The 22,330-nt window shown below is 37.1% G+C and overlaps 1 protein-coding gene across 4 annotated transcripts in view; it reads left to right on the forward strand.

Moving 5' to 3' along the window:
- NRIP1 (nuclear receptor interacting protein 1) overlaps positions 1 to 22,330 on the forward strand; it is a 107,739-nt gene that overhangs the window by 40,731 nt on the left and 44,678 nt on the right. For all 4 annotated transcript variants that reach the window (XM_006096322.3, XM_006096323.3, XM_023760200.1 and 1 more), the window contains exon 3: positions 11,093 to 11,205. The gene's annotated coding sequence lies outside the window, so the exon portion shown is untranslated. The remainder of the gene's footprint in view (positions 1 to 11,092; positions 11,206 to 22,330) is intronic.

Genomic DNA, 22,330 nt, shown 5'->3' on the forward strand with positions numbered 1-22,330 from the left:
CTCTACTATGAAATTACTAATTTTCCCTCTGTATTTAATAATTATTTTATGTGGATGTACTTTGAAACTATGTAAATATCCCCTTCCTGATCAAACATTCATTTCATTAATTAATTTATTTGTATTGGTATGAGTTCGTGATTCTGTATTTTACTCAGTGAACTATAATCAATTACTATTGTTACTTATTTTGATGCTCATATTGCCCTGATTTAGCCACTGAGATTCCTTTCAGGTTGGCTTCTGTGCTCTTTTGATCTGTCATTCAATTTCATTCCCACACTATAGAGTTAGATCAGTCATTTTCTCCTTTTTTTGTATCTCCTTCTCTAACTGTAAGAAACCTGCCTACCCATTAACCTAAAATTTTTGCTTATGTGATTAGTCTCACTCTATATAATCAATGTCATATCTATTACACCCTCCCCAAAATTTATTTGAGCTTCAAAGACCCTTCATGTGGAAGCCCTCCTAAACCCTACGTGGATTCCTACATTGTACAGCGCAGTGCACATTTCTATGGGCACCCTCCTCTCCTTGCTCAGGCATTGACAACCATTGTTATATAAAGTCCTGCTCAACCTAAACCACACCTTCAGAGACTGGGCTCTAATTCCCACACCACACTGTTCCCCCTCCACTCTACCATAGACACTGCCTCATTCTGCTCAAACTCTGACACCCCTTACGAGATAACCTCTATCCATTTTATCCATTTTTAATATAAATGTTATAGGACAGACACACACACACTCTAGATGCCAAGATCTTTTTTGGCAATGTGTGCTTTGTGATGTTGTAGTTAGTCTTTTCATTTTTTTTTTTTGTATTTGTTGATGAATGGAAGTTTTAAATTATAACATAATTGAATTTAAAATTCATTACATGCTTTATAGGTAGGCCTTCCTATATCTTAAGAAAGCTTTCTCTACTCTGCACTTACAATGGTTTTCTCTTATATTTTGTTTAGAAAATATTAAAGACTTGCCTCTACTTAAACTTTAATCCCTGTGAGACTTATTTTATGTTATACAATAGGGATCCAATTTCTTTTTTTTTCTTTCCCCAAATGAAGAACCAGCTGTTTCAGCACTGTTGAATGATTCCTCCTTTCTTCAGTGATCTTCAGTCAACTTTCGTCAAATACCACTTTTTATATGTGAAGTTCTGTTTCTTCTCCAGCAGTCAGTTTATCTCTTTTCCAGGAAAACACTAACTGAATTGCTATAGCTTTATAATGGATCTCACGATAGATAGGACAGAGTCCCTACTGTATTCTTTCTTTCTTTTTTTTCTGGTTGCATGGCTTGTCTGTTAATGGCTTTTGCTGCTCTATTACTTTTAGAATCAATTTATAAACCTTTTGGATTTTGATCAGCGTTGCATTAAATGTACAGGTTCAGTTTGAGAAATTCTATGATACTGAGTCTATCATGAACATCCTACTTGTTTAGGTTGTATTTAATGTCTTCCAATATATTTTTTTCCATATAGAATTTGCAATATTTACAAGTTACTTTTATTCTTTGGGTATGTTTTATTGTTGGATTTTTTTAAGGGTTGTTTTTTGTTTGTTACTATGTAAAAATAGTTGATTTTTAAGTGATTTATATTTAGCCACAATAATTGAATACAAACACACCTACTCAGATAAATGTGAGACAGGTTCAAAAGCAAATAAATAAGTCTAGGTTTTTACCCTGAAATTATTTTGTTGTTTTAATAGTAGATCAAAAGTCATCGCTTTTACAGCTTTATTGAGATATAATTCACATACAATAAAATTTACCCATTTAAAGCATTCATTATAGTCACACAGGTGTGCAGCAGCCACCATCTAATTTTGAACATTTTCATGACCTAACAAGGAACCTCATACCAATTCGCATTCACTCCCTATTCCCATTCTCCTCCACTCTTGGCCCTAGGCAACTACTTACTAATCTATTTTCAGCCTCTGAACTTGCCTGTTCTGGATATTTCACATAAATGGAATCATAAAATATATGTTTTTGGTTTTTTGTTGATTGGCTTCCTTCACTTAGTATAATAATTTTTAAGGTTCATCTGAGTTGTAGCATGTGTCAGTACTTCATTCCTTTTTATGGTTAAATAATATTCCATTGTGTTGGATACATCACATTTTGTTTATCCATTTATCAGTTGATGGACACTTAGGTTTTGCAGGTTTGGCTGTTATGAATAATGCTAATATGAGCACACAGCTACAGATTTTTGCTTGGACGTAGGTTTCATTTCCCTTCTCTTAAACCCAGGAGTAAGAATTTCCGAGTCAAATGATAACTCTGTTTAACTTCTTAAGGAACTGCCAAATTGTTTTCCTTTGTGATTATACCATTTTACATTTCCACCAACAGTGTAAGAGAGGTGAATAACTCATCGTAAGTCTACTTTTATCTTCTCCAAAGAGTAATTGTTATACATTTGGTTTATCTTAAATTATGATTATTTTAAATAATGAGAAATGACAACTTATACATCAGATTTATTTTAAAGCAATCTTTTATTCTCTATTGAGCATCTGTTTTTATGTTTTACAGTCTTGTTGAGGTATAATTTACATTCCATACAATTCACCCATTCTAAGTGTTCATTATGATGATTTTGAGTCAGCTTATTCAGATGTGCAGCCATCACCACAGTACAGTATGAGGACATTTTCATCACTCCAAAGAATTCTTCATGCTCATTGCAGTCCATTTCTGTTCCCTTCTCCTGTCCTAGGAGATGATCTGCTTTCCTTCCCTATAAGTTTGTCCATTTTCTAGACATTTCATATATAAATAGAATCATACAAATAGAGTATATGTATCTAATTCTGTCAGTAAAAATTATATTTCTGAGATTCATTTTTGCGTGAATTTTTAGTTCATTGCTTTTTTTTTTTTTTTTTCCGGTTATCCCTTCATCGGTTGATGGATGTTTGGGTTGTTTACAGTTTTGGGCTATTATGATTGATGCCGCTATAATCATTTGTTTTCATTTCTCTTGGTTAGATACCCTGGAGTGAAATTGCTGGGTCATGTGTTTAAGTGTATGTTAATATTTTAAGAAACTGCCGTACTGTTTCCCAAAGTGGAAAATGTATGAGGGTTTCACTTTATCCCTGTCTTCCCCAACCTTCGAATTTTTTAGTTTTTTTAAAAAAAAGTTTTTTTCTAGTGGGTGTGTAGTGGAATTTCATTGTGGTTTTATTTGCATTACTTTTATTGGTAATGATGATCGTATGTATTTACTGAACAATTAGGTATCTTTGGTGAAATGTCTTTAAATCTTTAGCCCGTTTTTAAAAATTGTTTTTTTCTTTTTATAATTGACGTCTAAGGGTTTCAATATGCTGGGTACCGTTTCTTTATCATGTTTGTGAGTTGCAAATATTTTTTCTCATTTTGGGGCTTGACTTTTATATAAACGATATATTTTGGAGAAGCTGATGAACTCCAATTTTTTAAGTAATTGATTGCACTTGTTCATATTTAAGATATCTTTCTCTAACCTAAGATTACAAGATTTTTTTCTTATGCCTTCTAGGAGTTTTGTAGTTTTAGTTCTTACAAGTCAAACTATTAGACATTTTGAGTTATTAAAGGCCTTTATACTTTCATATATATCTTAGGATAAAATTCTACAAATAAAAGCACAATGAGATTTTGAAAGATCTATTTGGAGAAAATTGCTATCTTTACAATATTGAATATTTCACTCCATGAACATAGATTATATTAAGATTTTCTTTAATATCCTTTAACAATGTTTTGTAGTTTTCAGTACTGGTTTTACACTTTTGTTAAACTTACTCTTAAGTTTCTTATTCTTCTTGCTATTATTGTAAGTAGAATTTTTTATATTTTATTTCTTGATTATTTGTAATATATAAAAATGCAAATAATTTTTGTATGGGATTTTGTATCCTTCAGCTTTTGTAAATGTTCTTATTAATTTTTGCAGCTTTTTCATAGATTCCTTAGAATTACCTACATATAAGATAATATTGTCTACAAATAAATATATTGGGGTGACATTTGATTAATAAGATTTTATAGGTTTCAGGTGTATAATTCTATGATGCATGATCTATTATATTATGTGCTCACCACCCAAAGTCAAATCATCTACTGTCACCGTATATTTGACCCCCTTTGCCCTTTACTACCCTCCGCCCCCCTTCCCTTTGGTAACCCACCATATATTTTGTCTTGTCTATGAAGTTTTGTTTGTTTATTTTTCTTGTTTGTTCATTTATGCTTTCAGTTTTACATCCCAGGTATGAGTAAAATCATATGGTTATTAACATTTTCTCTCTGACTTAAATCATTTAGCATGATATTCTCATGTTGTTGCAAATGGCAGTATTTTATCTTTTCTTATGTATTCCATTGTATATATGTACCACATCTTGTTTATACAGTTATCTGTCAAAGAACACTTGGATTGTTTCCATGTCTTAGCTACCATAAATAATGCTGTAATGAGCATAAGAGTGCATTTATCTTTGCAAATAAATGTTTTTGAATTTTTCGGGTAGATACCCAGCAGAGTATTGCTGGGTCATATGGTAACTTGATTCTTAATTTTTTGAGGAACTGCTGTTTTTCATAATGGCCTATACCAGTCTATATTCCCACCAGTTAATGAGGATTCCCTTTCCTCCACAACCTCTCCAACACTTGTTATTACTTGTTTTATTGATATTAGCCACTCTAACAGGTGTGAGGTGGTAGGTGGTATCTTATTGTAGTTTTGATTTGCATTTTCCTAATAGCTAGTGAGGTTGAACATCTTTTCATATACCTGTTTGTCATTTGTATGTTTGCTTGGGAGAAGTGTCTGTTTAGGTTCTCTGCCCATTTTTTTAATTGGAATTTTTGTTTGTTTGGTGTTGAGTTATATGAGTTCTTTATATATTTTGGATATTAACTTCTTGTTGGAGCTGTTGTTTGCAAATATCTTCTCCCATAACTTCTTTTTTAATCTATATGTCTTTACATTTCTTGCTGATTGCATTGAGTGGAATCCAAATAGCTAATGCAGACATCCTTGCCTTTTTTCCAGGGTTAGAGGGGAAAGTATTCAGTCTTTCACCAGTAAATATGGTGTTAGTTATAGGCATGCATCTTGGAAAGGAAGGGTTCTTTTCACATTGAAACAATCAATTAATGTAATATACCTTATTAATAGAATAAAGAACAAGAACTAACATGAGTGTCTCAATAGATACAGAAAAAAATCAAGGACACAGAAATAGAGTAACATAGAGTGTAAACAAAGTAAGGTAGAGACGAAGCTACTTTATATAAAGTGATGAGGAAAAGCTCTCTGAGGAAATGGCATTTATAATTTCAACAAAATTATTTAAACATTTTTATTTTTAGACATGCTTCCTGTCTTCATGATCTATAACATATCTGGCACATTCAGTTTCACTGACTTGGATTTAAGGCTGATTTATATATTTATTAATACAAGACAATTTGTAAATATTAATCTGTGAGAATTTAAAATATTATTTTAAATATTTTGCTAATTTTTATTTAAATTTTCTTTTTATTTATCTTTTGTGTGATCACATGTTTAGTTCAAAAGGGTTAAAACTGCTTTAATAGAGACCAAACATTTAAAACAATTCTAGAAAATGGCAAAAATCGGATACAAATTATGGGCTGTGGAGATTTTTAATTCTTCACATGAAAAATTTAGACTTAAACTTATGTGCTGTTGCCAAGTGTTTTACACTACCAGAATTGAGACCATTGTAGGTATGTAGTACTAGAAAGAAGTCACAATTTATGTCCTAGAGAACTGCTAAGGCCCCATATTTGTTTCAAGGAAAATGTGCCAGAGTTTGAATTCTACTTTAAGCTGTTACCAGTTTTGTGATTTGGGGTAACTGAAACTTAATTTCCTCATCTATAAAATGAGGCTGTGATAGTAGTCATCTCATAGGGTTGGTTTAAGATCATATATGTAAAGACCTTAGCACAGTATCTGACACACAGTAAGTGCTCAGTAAATGAGAGCTAGCATTTCCTTTTAAGTCTCTCATAGTCCAGACAGTATTGGTAAGAGTGTAGCTATAAGGGTTCCTTATGGTTCAAGGCCTCATCAGCAAATACTGACCAGTCATTAATAATGCTCCTCTGGAGATGCTTACTTTTACTCTTGTCAAGAGTTGGCCATTTTCTTCATTGAATATGCCTTATTTGGGAGACTGTTTCTTTTTTTTTTTTTGAGACTGTTTCTTATCTGCTCACATATCAAAAGAGATTTGGCCCAAAAGGTAGTATTTTAAAGTGCCATTAAGTTAGATCTTTTGACATCAACTTGAGGGTCACTATTTGCAGCATTCAAAAGGTTACTTCCTTTTTCCAAATTTTAAATCAAAGGTAATACCTTTATTTTTCAAGAAGGAAAGAAATGCAGTTGAAAACCGAACAACTAAATTCTACTTGAATTTCAGTAGTTTAGTAGGTTGTCCGAGTGAGGTTAGGTACTGGCCAAAACCCTGGCACATTCTAATAGGAATACTAATATGATTGCAAATATGGTTATTTTTAAGTTCATACATAAATCACTGCCTTATAAATAATCAGGAAAAGTGACTGTTCCCTACTCCTCTTAGAATTTCTATCAGAATTTATAGTCAAGGCCCAATTTGAGTCCAAGATCTATAATTTTAGGGCATGACACTTAACCAGCCCTGCTCACTGTTTGCCCTCTAGAAAATGGGGTAATGTGTTCTCTGCCTGTTGCACTGAGTTATGCAAATCAAATTAGGTCATTTCCAGGAAAGCACTTTGTAACTGGTAAAGAATGTAGCTTACTAATTATTACTCTAGTTCATCTAGTCAGACCAACCTTTTTCTCACTACTCTGTGGTATGTTGTTGTGGGGGATGACATGACAGCCCAGAGTTCTGTAATGTGTACCACCTCTTAGGAGTGCTTCTTTTATACTTCTAACTAGAGGCCTAGTACATGGATTTGTGCACTGGTGGTGTCCCTAGGTATGGCCTGCGGGGATCAGACCAAAACCGGCAGTCCAACATCTCCCAAGGGATGTAGTAGTGCGAGAAGCAGCAGGTGACTGAGGAGGAGCCAGAGCCCAGGCTGGGTGCCGCGCTGCTCGGTAGGCTCACAGCCTCTCTGCTACAGTCTCCACGCACCCATCCTAGGGCGATACCAGCGCACCCATGACCGAGAAGCGGCCGTGGGTTCATGCCCAATCAGTCCCAATGCCGGTCCCAGTCCTGGTCTGGATGGGGGAGGGGCACAGGGGGAGTGTCCACAGGAGAGGCTTACTCCGCTGCAGCTGCACTCACCAGCTGTGAGCCCGGCGTCTGGCGCCTAGTGGTCAGCTAAGCAGCGCTCCTGCTGTGGCAGCGCACTGACCACCAGGGGACAGCTCCTGAATTGCGTGTCTTCCCCCTGGTGGTCAGTGCGCATCATAGCGACCAGTCAAATGGTCACTTAGGCTTTTATCTATCTATCTATCTATCTATCTATCTATCTATCTATCTATCTATCTATCACCCTAATATGCAAATAGACTGAATGGCAGAACAAACAGCTGAACAGCCGTTTGCTATGACATGCACTGATCACCAGGGGGCACGCACAGAATATGGCGGGCATCGGCAGCAGGCGGTAGAGTGTGGAACATGGTGGGCTTCTCCACCTCTCCCTGCTCCTGAGGGGCGATTGGGGCCAGCAGCCGCCTCTCGCACCCACTTCTAGCGACAGCCCCGCTTGCACCCACTACCAGCGCCAAAGCTGCTGCTCACACCCACTGCCGGCGCCAGCCCCGCTCACACCTGTAGCCGGCACTGGAGTGGCCGATCGCACCCGCTGCCAGCGCCCGGTGCTGTCCCCGATCACTCGGCACCATCAGCGGGTGTGAGCGGTGGCTGCTGGCCCCGATTGCCCCTGAGGGCTTCTCCACTTCCCCATGCTCCTGAGGGGCGATCGGAGCAGCAGCCTTCGTTCACACCCGCTGACTGCACCAGCCCCAATCACTCTGAGGCATCAGCGTGTGTGAGCGGGGCCGGTGCCGTTAGTGCGTGGGAGCGGTGGCAGCGGGATCGGGGCTGCAGTGGGAGGGGCCGGGCAGAGTTGCAGAGGATGGGCCAAGACCGACCCCTATGCTCCCCACAGCCTCGTGGCCCCACAGTTGGTGCATGAATTCGTGCACTGGGCCCCTAGTCTATATTATAAAAAGCCAGTGCCATAACGACCAAACCACCAGTCACCATGAAGTGCATGGAGCACCTCTCGGTCCCTCCCCCACGGCCCACAGGCTCTAATCGCAGGAAGGCGGGCGGGCGGGCGGGTGGGCGCGGCGTGGCGAGGCAGGCGTGGCGAGGCACACGTGGGTGGGCGGGGCTGCGAGTGTGGCAGGGTGGTGCGAGGGCCATGCGCTTTTGCACCCTGGGCCTCTTTATATAGAAGATAGGACATGGACAATTGTAGATTATTGCTAGTTTTATCCCTTTATTTATTACTAAAGTGATGCGTGTTTATTGTGAAGAAACAAGAAATATAAATCATTAAAGAGGAAAAATTAAAATTACTTCTAAATGCAGAAATAATTGCTACTTTTACTTTTGTATTCTTTTGAAACAAATTCACTTCTACTGAACATAATATTTTTTCCTGTTTTTATTATATAATAAGTTACATGAAATGATATACTATAATTATATATTTTAATGGCTACATAGTATTCCACTATAACTTATTTAACTAGTCCCAAACTTTTTTATGCCATTTAATGGCTGTTTTAATTTTTTTACATTATAAATAATGTATTTAATGACACGTTTTATGGCTAAATGTGTGTGTGTGTGTATGTGTGTATCTGCTCATTCTTTTTACTAGGATAAATTCTAGACTTGGAATTGCTACATAAAGGGGCATATAACATTTTAAGAAATTTGATTTTTTTTACAGCTTTATTGAGGCATAATTGACATAAACTGTACTTATTTACAGTTTGATAAGTTTTGACACATGTGTACACCCATGAAACCATCACTATAATTAAGGTGACCTTTTGTAATCCCTCCTTCTTATACCTTCTCATTTCTCCATTCCCAGGCAGCCCCTGATCTGCTTTCTCTCCCTTTATATTAATTTGCTTTTCTATAATTTTATGCAAATGGAATCACACAATTTGTGTTCCTTTTTGTCTGGCTTCTTGCATTCAGCATAATTGAATTTTAAATTCATCCATGTTGTTTATATATCAACTAGAGGCCCCGTGCACGAAATCGTGTGGGTAGGGTCCTAGGCCTAGCCTCCATCTTCTGCCTGTTTGCCAGTCCCCAGGCTGAATGCCACTTCTGCCACAGGCCTGTCAGGCCATTGGGATCACCAGCTCATCCCTGGCTGCTCGGGGGCTCAGGCCTGCGGGAAAGCAGGTGCGGTGACTTCACCTCCATGCACGTGCGCTGGGCCAGCTACTGATGGAATGCGCTGCCAACTTGGGGCCGCTCACGCGGGCACTGTTGCTGCTGCCGCTGCTGGAGCTTGAGGTGCTGATGGAAGTTGCGGGGCGCGCCCGCAACCTACCCACCCAGGCGTGAGCAGCCCCGAGCGGGCAGTACATTCCATTAGCAGCGGACCTGGCGCAAGTGCATGGAGGTGAAGTCGCCGGCACCTGCTTTCCCGCAGGCCTGAGCCTCTGAGCAGCTGGGGATGAGCTGGTGATCCCAACGGCCTGCCAGCCAGCCCAGTCCTCCTGCCACCCACCCTGATTTCCCCGTTCACCATCGCTGATCCATCAGAGCCTGTAGGCCTGGGGCAGGGACCAAGAGGTCAGCCATTCAGCCCGCTCTCCAGTCCCCAATCCTGCCCTGCCCCGCCCCGCTCGTGGGGTGTGGGGGGAGGGAGGGACTGAGAGGGGGTCAATGCCACCTCATGGTGACCGGTCAGTTAGTCATCCTGGTCGTCATGGACACTGGCTTTTTTATATATATAGGTAGTGCATCCATTTTTGTTTCTGAGTAGTAAATAGTCCATTGTAAGGACATACCATAATTCATTCACCTAGTGATAGGCATTTGAGTTGTCTTCAATTTTTGACTATTAAAAATATGGCTGCTTCGGACAGTGATGTATATGTCTTTCTGTGGACATAAGGCATTTGATATTCATCATAAATTTTGTGCTGGAAAGGTTATATAAGTAGTAGTTTGAAACAGGAAAAGCTTAATATGAAAGAAATTTGCTATTGTTTTTTTATTCTCTTTTTTAATATACGTTTGGGAGGATTTAGAACTTTTAGGTGTAATTTAATTGAATTAATTTGATGGAAATTTGAAATCAACAAAAGTTAACAAGTGTATCTTAAAAACCATAAACCTTTTTTATAGTTTGTTTTCTTGAAGCATCTAGATCAGCGGTTCTCAACCTGTGGGTCGCGACCCCTTTGGGGGTCAAACGACCCTTTCACGGGGGTCGCCTAAGAACATCGGAAAACACATATATAATTACATAATTGTTTTTGTGATTAATCACTACGCTTTAATTATGTTCAATTTGTAACAATGAAATTGGAGGTCACCACAACATGAGGAACTGTATTAAAGTGTCACAGCATTAGGAAGGTTGAGAACCACTGATCTAGATGTATTGTATAGAATAGTGATGGCGATTTAAGCTCAGCGTGTCAGCATTTTGAAAAACCCTAACTTAACTCTGGTGCCGTGTCACATATAGAAATTTTTTGATATTTGCAACCATAGTAAAACAAAGATTTATATTTTTGATATTTATTTTATATATTTAAATGCCATTTAACAAAGAAAAATAAACCAAAAAAATGAGTTCGCGTGTCACCTCTGACACGTGTGTCATAGGTTCGCCATCACTGGTATAGAAAGCAAAAATCTGTTCCTTACCTTTAATGAACAATATATATTTCTTAAACAATCTGTATTTCTCTGTCAAAGGACTACTTCTGCATTGAACTTGATCAAGAAATGGTACTAGGGAAACTTTACAAAATATATTCCAGAATCTGGTTTGGAAGAGATACCAAACTATCTTTTTCTTCCTCTTCACATGTACCCTAGACTAAAGGAGGAGCAGGGAATCTGAAGACTCCAGATGACATCAGAATTACTTTTCAACAGCCTTCTCAGTTTCCTTTCTCAGAAAGCAGAGATTCAAACCTTGGAGACAGATGGTGAGAATATTTTTCCCAAGTTCTTAAGGCTTAAGTATTGTGATTTTAATATATTTTAGACGATCCTTTCTAAGTTATAAATTAGCTTATAATCACCAGACTTGTATTTTGTGTTTTATCTTTGCAAATTCATTAGGCATTGTTTTTTGTTTGTTTGTTTGCTTGTTTTTTAAATATATTTTTATTGATTTCAGAGAGGAATGGAGAGGGAAGAGAGATAGAAACATCACTGTTGAGAGAGTATCATTGATCGGCCACTTCTTGCATGACCCATACTGGGGCTCAAGCCCACAACCCGGGCAGTACCCTGACCAGAAATTGAACCGTGACCTTCTGGTTCATAGGGTGACACTCAACAACTGAGCCATGCCAACCAGGCAGGCACTGTTTTGTTTTTTTAAACTAAGTGAGATACAATTCTATAATTAAAGAACTTAGAGGGTAAGGATATAGATAAAAACAAAAAAAGGGTATTAATGTTTAACCCATTAGCCTAAACATTTTTGACATATTGACAAAGTATCAATAAAATACTTTTTGCTTATACCTGCAACATTTATATATTTATGAATTATAATCACAAATTGTTTACAATTAAGCTATTTGCATTATAAAATACACAAAAAAAGAAAAAAAGGATATAGGTAAATTTAAGCAGTAGAAAGAGGTTAAATGATACAAAAATATTCTTGAGAATTAAAAGGTGTAGATTACTTCTGGAGAGAACAGTTGGGAATCTTGAAATAAATATTTGTGTTAGTGATACTTAATTTTTTTTATAAAAAAACAAAATGGATAGTTAATGCAAAACTAAAATAGCAATCTGATTTCAGATTAAAAGTTAAGTATTGTTTTGAAGAAAAATAGAAGAATGTTTGGTTATGGGTTAATTATAGTCTAAGTCAGTGATTACTTTTTGAATTATATAAAATGATTACCTCTTACAAGGCAAATAGTAGCATTTCTGAGAAATGATAAAATAATCTGATTAACACAAGTAGGTGGTCAGTGCAACAGAAAGAGATGCCTGAGTGGTTAATTCTACTTGGATTAGCACCCCTGTTTTCCAGTATAGCTACAACCTATGATGAATTTGTCATGTCTTCAACTCCTGAACCTTATATTGCCTTTGCCAGGGCAGAAACAATCCAAGTAAGCGGGGGAAAGACACAGTGATTATTGTTATCATTAATTGTGAAGAGTTTACTTTTAATTAGCTACCTGAAAACTCTGTTCAGAAGAGATATAGTAGATAGAATTTCCTAAACTTCACAGTGTTTTAATGGACTATGATGTTTTAAAAGGGAGATGGCAGGTTTTTTTGTTTGTTTGTTTTTAAATACGTTTATATTGATTTCAGAGAGGGAGAGGAAGAGAGAAATAGAAATTTCAGTGATGAGAGAGAATCATTGATCGGCTGCCTCCTGCATGCCCCCTACTGGAGATTGAGCCCACACCCAGGCATGTGCCCTGACCAGGAATCGAACTCTGACTTCCTGGTGCATAGGTTGACACTCAACCTCTGAGCCACACTGGCTGGGCAGGGATGGCAAACTTGTTTTTTACTATAGGCATAATATGGTCAGCACAGTGGTAATAATAACTCCTTTTCTTTACTATTCTAATTATATTCAGAAAACCTAGTAATGAAGTGTTTATTTTCATCATTCTATGTATATGTTTTAAATATATATACTAAATTTATTGGGGTGACATTAGTCAACATGAACATGTAAGTTTCAGGTGTAGGTTTTTATGTTACAAGATCTGTATATTGCACCTTGTGCCCACCACCCAAAGTCAAACCTCCTATCATCATATATTAGGACCACCTTCTCCCCCAAGCCCCTTCCCTCTGGCAACCACCACACTGCTGTTTGTGTTAACGAGTTTCAGTTTTATATCCCTCATCTGAGTAAAATCATATGGTTCTTAGCTTCTTCTGACTGACTTATTTCACTTAGCATAATGTTCTCAAGGTCCATCCATGTTGTTGCAAATGGTGCTATTTCATCCTCTACTTATATTTTAATCACTCTGATCATCCTTGCTTGTAATTTCAGCAAGAAAATCTTTAAAAACAAATTTATTAAATAAAAAAGAATAAAACTTTAATTTTATAATTGTAAAACTATTTGGTTGCTAGTCATTCTTCACATATTCATATATTATTATATTCTCTAAATTGAGACTTTAACCAGACTTTTTTACTTGTAAATATTAAGCATTCTTTCATTCAGGTATAATTATGTGTTTATGACAGTTTGATAAACCAAAATCAGCTCTTACATTTGATGAAACACAGTAGGTATTGAACCCAAATTCTCAATTTTTAATTTTGTTAAAATTGTAAGCATGCATATTTTTATTGTTATTAATTTATCAACACCCTTGTTTTACCAAGTAGCCAATGACCACTTATGATAGTTGGATAACTAACTTATAAATATAAAGCCAATAAGTTGTCCTTGAAATATGATCAAATTTAGATCTTTCTCCCAAATAGAAAAGGAGACAGGGTATTTAGAATGTACAGTCACAATTTTGAAAGCATATAAAAATAAATTACTGGTGATTATATTATTTATAAATATTTTTAAATATTTCAAGATTTTAAAAATGTGTGTTTTCTAAAATGTGTTTGTTAAACAGTTTTTCCCTTTGAATGAGGAGCTCATGGTCACATAAGTTTGGAGAAGTTAAATCATGATTCCTTAGCCAGGGGATTGTTAGTCTCTAAAGGAGGATCCTCCAGAAGGAGGGATATATATATATATATAAAATCTTAGGGAACTAGTATTCAGTAGCATATAGTTGAAGACTCTGAACTAATATATTGCATGAGGTTTTACTATAGTTTGTCTGCCATACAGTTATACTCTGAAAATAGTCTCATTATATATTTAAGTAATGTCCATCTGAATGAGAGGCCAAAGAGGGTGATTATAAAGGGACAAGAATTTGATGAAATGAATATTGCAAACCATATAAAGCACAGAGTATTTTATAAAGCTTCCTTAGTGTCTTAGGCCAGATTTTCCTTACTCACTTGTTAGCTCTCCTTTTTGAAAGAAACAGTCATCCCATATGACTAACAAAATCAAATCACCCTTTATTGTATTTTATAGGACTCCATATACTTTCTGTACTGTTTATCTCAGAGTATAACATTTATTAGCTAATTTGGATAAATATTAAAAAATAGTGAATAACTCTGACTCCTCAGGGGATGTCGGAGAGCTGGTTTTGGCCCGATCCCCACAAGCCAGGCCAAGGGACCCCACCAGTGCACAAATCTATGCACCAGGCCTCTAGTATGCATATAAGATCTTTGGTTAATCTCTTCCTGCTCTCCCCCCTCCCCCTTTCCCTCTGAGATTCATCAGTCTGTTCCATGTTTCTATGCCTGTGGTTTCCTCTCCTGCATGAGTGCCTGCCCCCTGGTGGTCAGTGCACGTCATAGCTACTGGACAGTCGCTTAGGCTTTTATATATATAGATGATTTCTCATTGGCAAGAGTTCTTTATTGTACTTTTTTTTAGTGCAATTAAATTGTTGATGACTATTTCAACAGATGTCTTAAGTATTAAAACTTTTTTGTCACATACAGAAGTATCTGTATGAAGAGACAAAAATGGCAGTGACTCAGCTGGCTCTAACAGGTTGAGTTACCAGGTTGGTGAAGTGAAGCTAATTGTCTAGAATGCCTTCCACAAACTTTGTAAAACACTCCTCAAAATAATATTTTTAATTTAAGAAATAACACCTTGAAAAGGTTTAAACTACACAGTTTTCTGTGAGAACTAGTGAAACCATCAATCCAGAACTGTTGGTGAGTCATTTTATTTGGGATTAATTGCTATAAACTAACTTGTCTGTCTCACTGATAGTTCCCTGATTTCATGGACAACCTGAGCAAGAAAATTTGGATGCTCAGCTCAAATAATTCCTTGTTAGTTTCCGGCATTGTTCCCTAGCACTCTTTAATCCTTTTTCTAGCATCTTGGTTCAGAGTTCATTTCTAATCTATAGCATTTGTGCTGCTAAACCTCCTTACTTATGTCCTCACCTCAGGCTCTCATAGCCACCAGATTTTCCTAAAACTCCAATTTGCTAGTGTTAACTTCTCTAATAAATCCAAGTCAGCAATGTCAATCACATAATGACCATCAAAAAGTAATAGTCCTTCCTTAAACAACCCTAATGTATTATTGCAATGGTAAACATTAATATAATTAACATTTTTCTAAATTTGGTGTCCTTAAATAATTGATTTTTCTTAAGTCTTTTATTAATACCTTAATTGATATAACTAACAGCATTTTGGAGGGGACATTCCTCACTATATCAAGCCTCCATATCAACTTGGGCTTTTTCTCTACCATGAAAGGATTCAAATGAAATAATTAAAATAATTTAACAATGTGTTGACCAGAGTGTCAGTTCACTTTCTCTTCTTACACAGACCCTGGTATTTTTCACTTAAATTAACTCTGGTAAACCTGATATTCTCCTTGACACTCTGCTACGTTTGCCCTTCAAATGCAGCCTGAGGTTTGCACAACAGTTAGTGTGAGTCTAACAGTAGAGCTTATTATGCATTTTATTTAAATAACTAGAATTTCCCCATTCTGGATTAGAGATATAGTAGTAATTTTCAAACCTCTTTTAGTATTTTTACATATACTTATAGAAAGATTATTGATAGTACAGTCTATATAAGCTTCTAGCTTAAAGCTTTTATCTCCTGCTGTTGTTCCTCTTCCTCCCTACCATCTTGCTGCTGGTTCTCTGAGCTTCTTCAAGTATCTGTGGTGAAGGACCAGTTTTTGTTTGTTTTCATTTTATTTTTTAAATAAATTACTTTTATTGTATTTTTAAAAGCTTCTTATCTATGACAGATTGGAAATTATGAAAAAGAAATATAAACTATAATTACCAATCTTTATTCATTAAACTCAACAAATGTCATGTTACTTTGTCAAATTCTATAAAAATTTCTAATTACTCTCAATTTCTGTATTTTTAGTAGATTACTTAAACTTTAAACTTTCTACAATGTACTGTGTGCTGCTGTGCTTGCCTTCCGGGGCTGATGTTCCTCTCACTACTGCTTTGTAGCTTCTTTTCCAGTTGGCAAAGCTTTGATTATTGCTAGAGTCAATTCACATGCCACCATTGAGGAGTGCCTTTGCTAAGAAAAGTGTTCCCTGCCATTCACTGGTCTTCTTCCCCAGAATTTGCCTTGCATACCTTTTCCACTCTGTTCATGCTTTTTCTTAATAGTATCTCACTGTGTTGCTGATCATATTTTTCCTGACAGGATTGTGAGCCCGCTAGTGTATCACTTAAGTTACCTTTCCTTTATCAGCTCCTATCACAGGCAGCTTCTTTATAAATATTTGTGGATTTGTCAATTCTTGTATGGTAAATTTAGAATGCTAGTAACTGTGCAAAGATGGGAAGTGTTCCAAATCCCTTATAGTCTACTAATCTTTTTAAAAAGATCATTTTTTCTTTATTCACTTGGGTCTTGGACAGATTTTTACACAGAGGAGACTATCTAGGAGACTATTGTGTAGATTTTTGAAAATTAAAAACTAAGAAATTTTATTTGAATCTTAAAACCAACATTATACTTCCTGATGCTTTACTTTAGTAAACTAGTGGCAGTTCTCAAAGTTCTTGGTGTCCGGACTCCTTTATACTCTTAAATGATTGAGGACCCAAGAGAGCTGTTATTTATGACAGTCATATCAACTAATAATTACCATATTAGAAATTTTAACTGCAAAACATTTTAAAACACAAGGATACACAGGGATGTATTCCAGTAGCCATCAATACAATGACACATATCACGTAGCCTCTGGACAACCCCACTGTTGACTTATGAGAGAAAGGGACAAAAAGGAGATAACAGTTAAGTATTATGAAAATAGTCTTGACCTCCTGTGCCTCCTCAGTGGGTCATGGGGAGCGTTGGAGTCCATGGACCACACTTTGAGAATTGTTGCTGTACAGGAATTTACTTGTCTAATTGCCAACAGAATATTTTGTATTATTTTTATTTTAATAATGTTTTAACCTAGCTCTTTTATTTGTGGATTAGTAAATTGTTAGGTTTTTAAAATATCTGCAAAGCTTATCATGTTACCCACCCTTCTATTAATGTCTAGACATAAAATGTGCTGGAACTTGTTACCAGTGTTGGCTTGGCAGCTGTGAGTCGGAGATGCTTACTCAAGGAGAAGTCATTTTATTTGTGGATACTTGGTAAGGTCATTCCTAGTTGTGTGCCCTGTCAGTACCCTGGCTTTCAAGTGCTAGCCCTTTTAATGACATGTGAACCTCTAAATACTTCTCCTATGATTATTCTTCCTACTCCAGGGAGTTTAGGGCTCTGTTCATTTTCTTAATGATTTTACAGAGTAAAGTTACTTCTTCAGGGAGCAAGAAGTCTTACCTTGGAAGTCTGCTCTTTCTCTCCTTTATTTGACCTTCCCCTCCACTTGCTTCAACCTGATCCCTAATGCTGGCCCTCCTTTTCTGAGAGTACAGTCTGCTCTTTGGCACATAGTTACTTGGCCCTAGTGACTCCTGTTCTTTTTCATTCCTACCCTCTTACCTTGGCTGATACTCTGTTAAATTCTTTCTGAGGTCTTAGCAGGACAGTCAGTCTCTAGAGTATTAGACGACTCACCTCAAAGTACATGGGAGTTCTGGGAACGCATTGTGTACCTGTCAGCTGCATGGGCGTACCAGGATGGCCGAGGTTCAGGCTCTTCATCCACTGACAGCTCAGTAGTGTTTTTACTCATGGTCTTTTTATTATGTGCTGGTGTGATGGTGTGAGCTGTAATTTAGGGACTTATCATTGTGAGTAATAAACAAAAACCTGAATTAGATTAAATCGTGGGGACTTTTTATTTTTTAATATGTACTAACATAGTAGGCACTCATTAAATGTATAAGTTTTTTTATTCTCATTAGTGTTTGTATATGAAGCTCTTAGCTCCAGCAATCACATTATGGTTTAAGCCAGACCTCTCTCTCTTAATAGCCAAGGGAAATATGCCATCACACCATTCGGAAAGGTGGATGTTGCTGCCTTAATAAGCAAAACCCTTACCTGGTGCTTCATGGAGATTGTAATTTGAAACGTACAAAATTAAAATCTCCAACAGAATCTGATTCTGACTCTGTTAAATACCTCTATAGGAGTTCTTAGTTTCCTTGAAACCTTGTACATCATGTCAACATAGTGTTTTACAAACATAATTTTGAGCGTATAGTTATTATTTTCATTGTTTTTTATTTAATGAATTTGCTATTTTAAATATCCTATTTTATAGTACTATTATGATACAAATTGCTTTCTAAATATTCAGACCAATCTTTACTGTTTTTCAGTTGTCTTTTTTTTTTCATCTCTCCTGCCCTTACCTTATTTTGTCTGTTTTCTGCTCTGCACTACTTTGTCTCATTTTATTCTTTCCTCCAAAGCCATCAGCAGTTCTGTTTTTGTTTTTTAACATGCATTTAATTGTACCATTTCCTGTAAACCTTCTACTGGCCACCAGATAAAGAACAGCTTCTTGACATAGCCTTGATTCAAAGTCCTTGGTTCCAATTATGCTTCCAGCCTAATCTGTAGTCACATTGGACCACCCCTTCCTGCCTCTACTCTCCCTGCCTTTGAGTGCTAGCTCTGCAACCTAAAGTGGCTGCCATTCTCTTCTGTTCTTCCTCATTTTTTTCAACCATCACTGACTACTGCCTAGGGCACAAACACATATGAACTGAAAACCTGGTTACTGCCCACTCTGTGTTCCGAGAGCACTTTTAACAGATTTCAGCCATAGCATTTGACACGGTATATACTCTTCTCTCCTTTTGAATGATGACTAAAGAAGAAATTCACGTGTACTATTCACTCTCATGTGGTATGTACTTACTAGCTAGTACTTTACCCTTTTCCTGTCCCATTCAGGAAAGTATATCTGAATTCAAGTGAGTGAAAGTGTGGTTGTTATTCAGCGTAATCTTAAATTTACTTATTTTTTTAGAAGGGCATGATTAACAATCTACTGGACTTTAATAAATTCTATACCTTACACTAAGTATACTTTAACAGTATTCATGATATACCTTATATCTGCTGATGACAAACTTAACATGTCATTGATGGAGATACACTGATTTTAGAACATTGCATTGTATGTATTATAGCTGTTTGTTCCCCTAGATTATTTCTTGAGAACTGTAGCTACTAAATTAAACTTAAAGGGCATTGCCAGGGAATACTCACACCCTCTGCTGGCATTAATATGTTCTCTTTGGGCCCCTGCATTGGAAATACTACAGCACACCCTAGCCGGTTTGGCTTATTGGTGAGAGCATCGATCCCTGGCCCTGACTGGGGCTGTGTGCAGGAGGCAACCAATTAATGTGTCTCTCTCACACTGATATTTCTCTCTCTGTCTCTGCCCTTTTTTTCCACTCTCCCTAAAAATCAATTGAAAAATATTTGGGGTGAGGATTAACAAACAACAAGGAAATACTACAACACAGTAATAAAACCGAAAGGTTAAAGTCAGCGGTACATGGACAGGCTAAATAGCCATCTCAGACAGTGATTAAAGAAAATTGAATTTATTTAAGGAAAAGAGGATATCCAAAGGGAAGGGCTACACAGAGAAAAGGAGATCTTGGAGACAGGTTCAGGAGGTTAGCCGGAGGTTACCCGCTGCCCATTGCTCCCCTGGTTGCCAAGTCTCCTTGGGTCCCTTAGAGGGTAGGTGATATGTGCCTGTGGGGGAATGGTGCAGGCATGCTCCTTGGAGGGAGAGCATGCATTGCACTGGGTCCTTTGTCTTGAGTGTATTTATCTCTCTCTTGCAGGTAGAAATCTTAGGGGAGGTCTCAGGGGAGTATCTCAATAGAATATTCATCAGCTTTCCTGGGGTGTTCCTTCAGGGTTGTAGTCTCCATTGAATTGTCAGTGCCAGGGCAGGGGATTATTAGTTAATGTAGCTGGTTGTAAGGCAGCCCTGGCATCACTTGTCAGGCCTAGATGTTATCTTTAGGGAGGAAAAGGTCAGGGGGTCTGAAAGATGCCAGGTCCAAAACCACATGACCATTGATATGCTCGGGGAGGATAGGTTACCCTGTGGGGGAGATTCTTGTTTTCCCAGTTTTGCTCCTTGCTAGGCATCTGGAGCTTTCTGCCCTGGTGAGTTTCTTTACCTGGCCCATCGTCCTTGCTCTGTTCATGGCTAACAAAAATGTCATGCAGATTTCTTATAACAAGACTGAGATTGCTTTATCTTGTTCTTCTTATGTTCACTTTCACTATTCTTATTCTTTCCCCCTCTTAACAGTGTATCCATCATGTTTGGAATAAGGCATCGAGTAAACATGTGATGCAATTTTCTTTACCTGTTGTAATTTTAGTGAACTCTATGTAATATATATAAAGTTTGTGACTTAATCAGTTAAAAGCTATTATTTAAAAAATTCTAGAAATTAACGTTGATGGAAACATTTCTTTATCTTCAGCTATTACTATGCTGCAAATCTAAAGGATAACAAATAGAGCTCTAAGTTTTACATTCACTACACTAAAATATGGTCAAGAAAAATTCCACCTGAATTCTTTTATAAGCGCAATGGGAGGGTTTAGTGGCCTCATTTTTGATGATTGCTTCCTTACATAATTTGTTATGAAAGAATGCTTCTAGGTAAATCATCTCTCCAGAATGCTTGAGATTTGTTCTATTCTGCTTGGGAAGGGTTAAGAGGAGACAGCATCCTGTCAAAGACCTTGTTTTTAATTTTGCTTCTCACACTGGCACAGATCCTGCTAAGAGCAGCTCAGATTAGTTCAGAAAACCTTTGAAGAGATTTAAGATGTCCTTCAGCCAGTTTGAAGGTTTTTGTCTTGCAAATCCAGTACTAGGGCGCCTGCAGGCATCTCGACCCTTGCTGTGCTGCTGATGCAGCTCAAGGTCACACTAACCCGCCCTGTGACATTCAACAACAACAAAAATTATGCAGTGAAACTGCTTCAGCACTCAGCCAACCAACAACTTCCTTTAGTGAGGAACTAAGGATGAAGTATTTCCCCCCCCTCGTTTTCTTTTTTTGGGGGCACTGTGAATTTTTGCTGTAGGAAATAATCCCGGATTTCTGGTGTGTGTGATGACAAGGTCATTTCTTAATTAGAACACATGTAAAGAACAAAGCTAAATGGCTTCAAAACAGCTTTGTAGTTGATGGAGAGGATTTAAATTATTTAAAGAGATAGTCACCCATGTATGATGGAAGCTGAATTCTAAAGGCTTTAACTCCTTCATCTCTGTCTACTTGCTATTTATTTCTTTGAATTCCTTATGTATGACTTTAGAAGGTTGCCTTCTAAAATTTAAGAAAATTTATAAATGTCCATTCTTTTAAAAGGGTGAAACATTATTTATATATCAAATTCTCAGATATCTTTTAATGGAGATGTTTTCTCCCCATGACATTTATCTCCTAGAAATGTTATCAAGTGGCTTGAGTAGGAATGAAGAATTTTAAACTTTTCCCTCTGGTAACTGATTTATGTATAACGTGTTGGAGGAGAGTGTGTAAAGTGCTTCTTTACTGCCTCACCCTCTAGTTCCTCACTTTTACCCTTTTGTGATTTAGAATTCTGAGTGAGCACATCACCCCTGCTTCTTTAGAAATTATACCACATATCCTTCAGGTTTCTCAGCTTTCACAGAAGTGATGTAGAAAGACACATGCTTTTTTTTTTTTTAAGGGAAAAATGTAAATTTTGTTTAAAATAGACTTTAATAAAGTTGTTTCTGAAGCTACACAACTTTGTGATGACCCAAGGAAACAATGTCCATAAACACTTAATGGCTATATTGGACCCTCTTTGCTTTGTGGGACTTTTTTCCCCATTTTGATCCTCCTTTGTTGCCTGTGGTGCTAACTCCCAAAGACATTAGTTGAATAGAGTCCAAATGGATTGGCTTTCTATGCTTGAGACAATGCATGTCACCTCTGTCGGCTTAGAGCAGAGTGATCTAAGAGTAATTTTATAATATGTATATATATATATATATATTTATAT

Source organism: Myotis lucifugus, unplaced genomic scaffold (assembly GCF_000147115.1).
Source record: "Myotis lucifugus unplaced genomic scaffold, Myoluc2.0 scaffold_175, whole genome shotgun sequence".
In the NCBI taxonomy this organism is placed as follows: Eukaryota; Metazoa; Chordata; class Mammalia; order Chiroptera; family Vespertilionidae; genus Myotis; species Myotis lucifugus.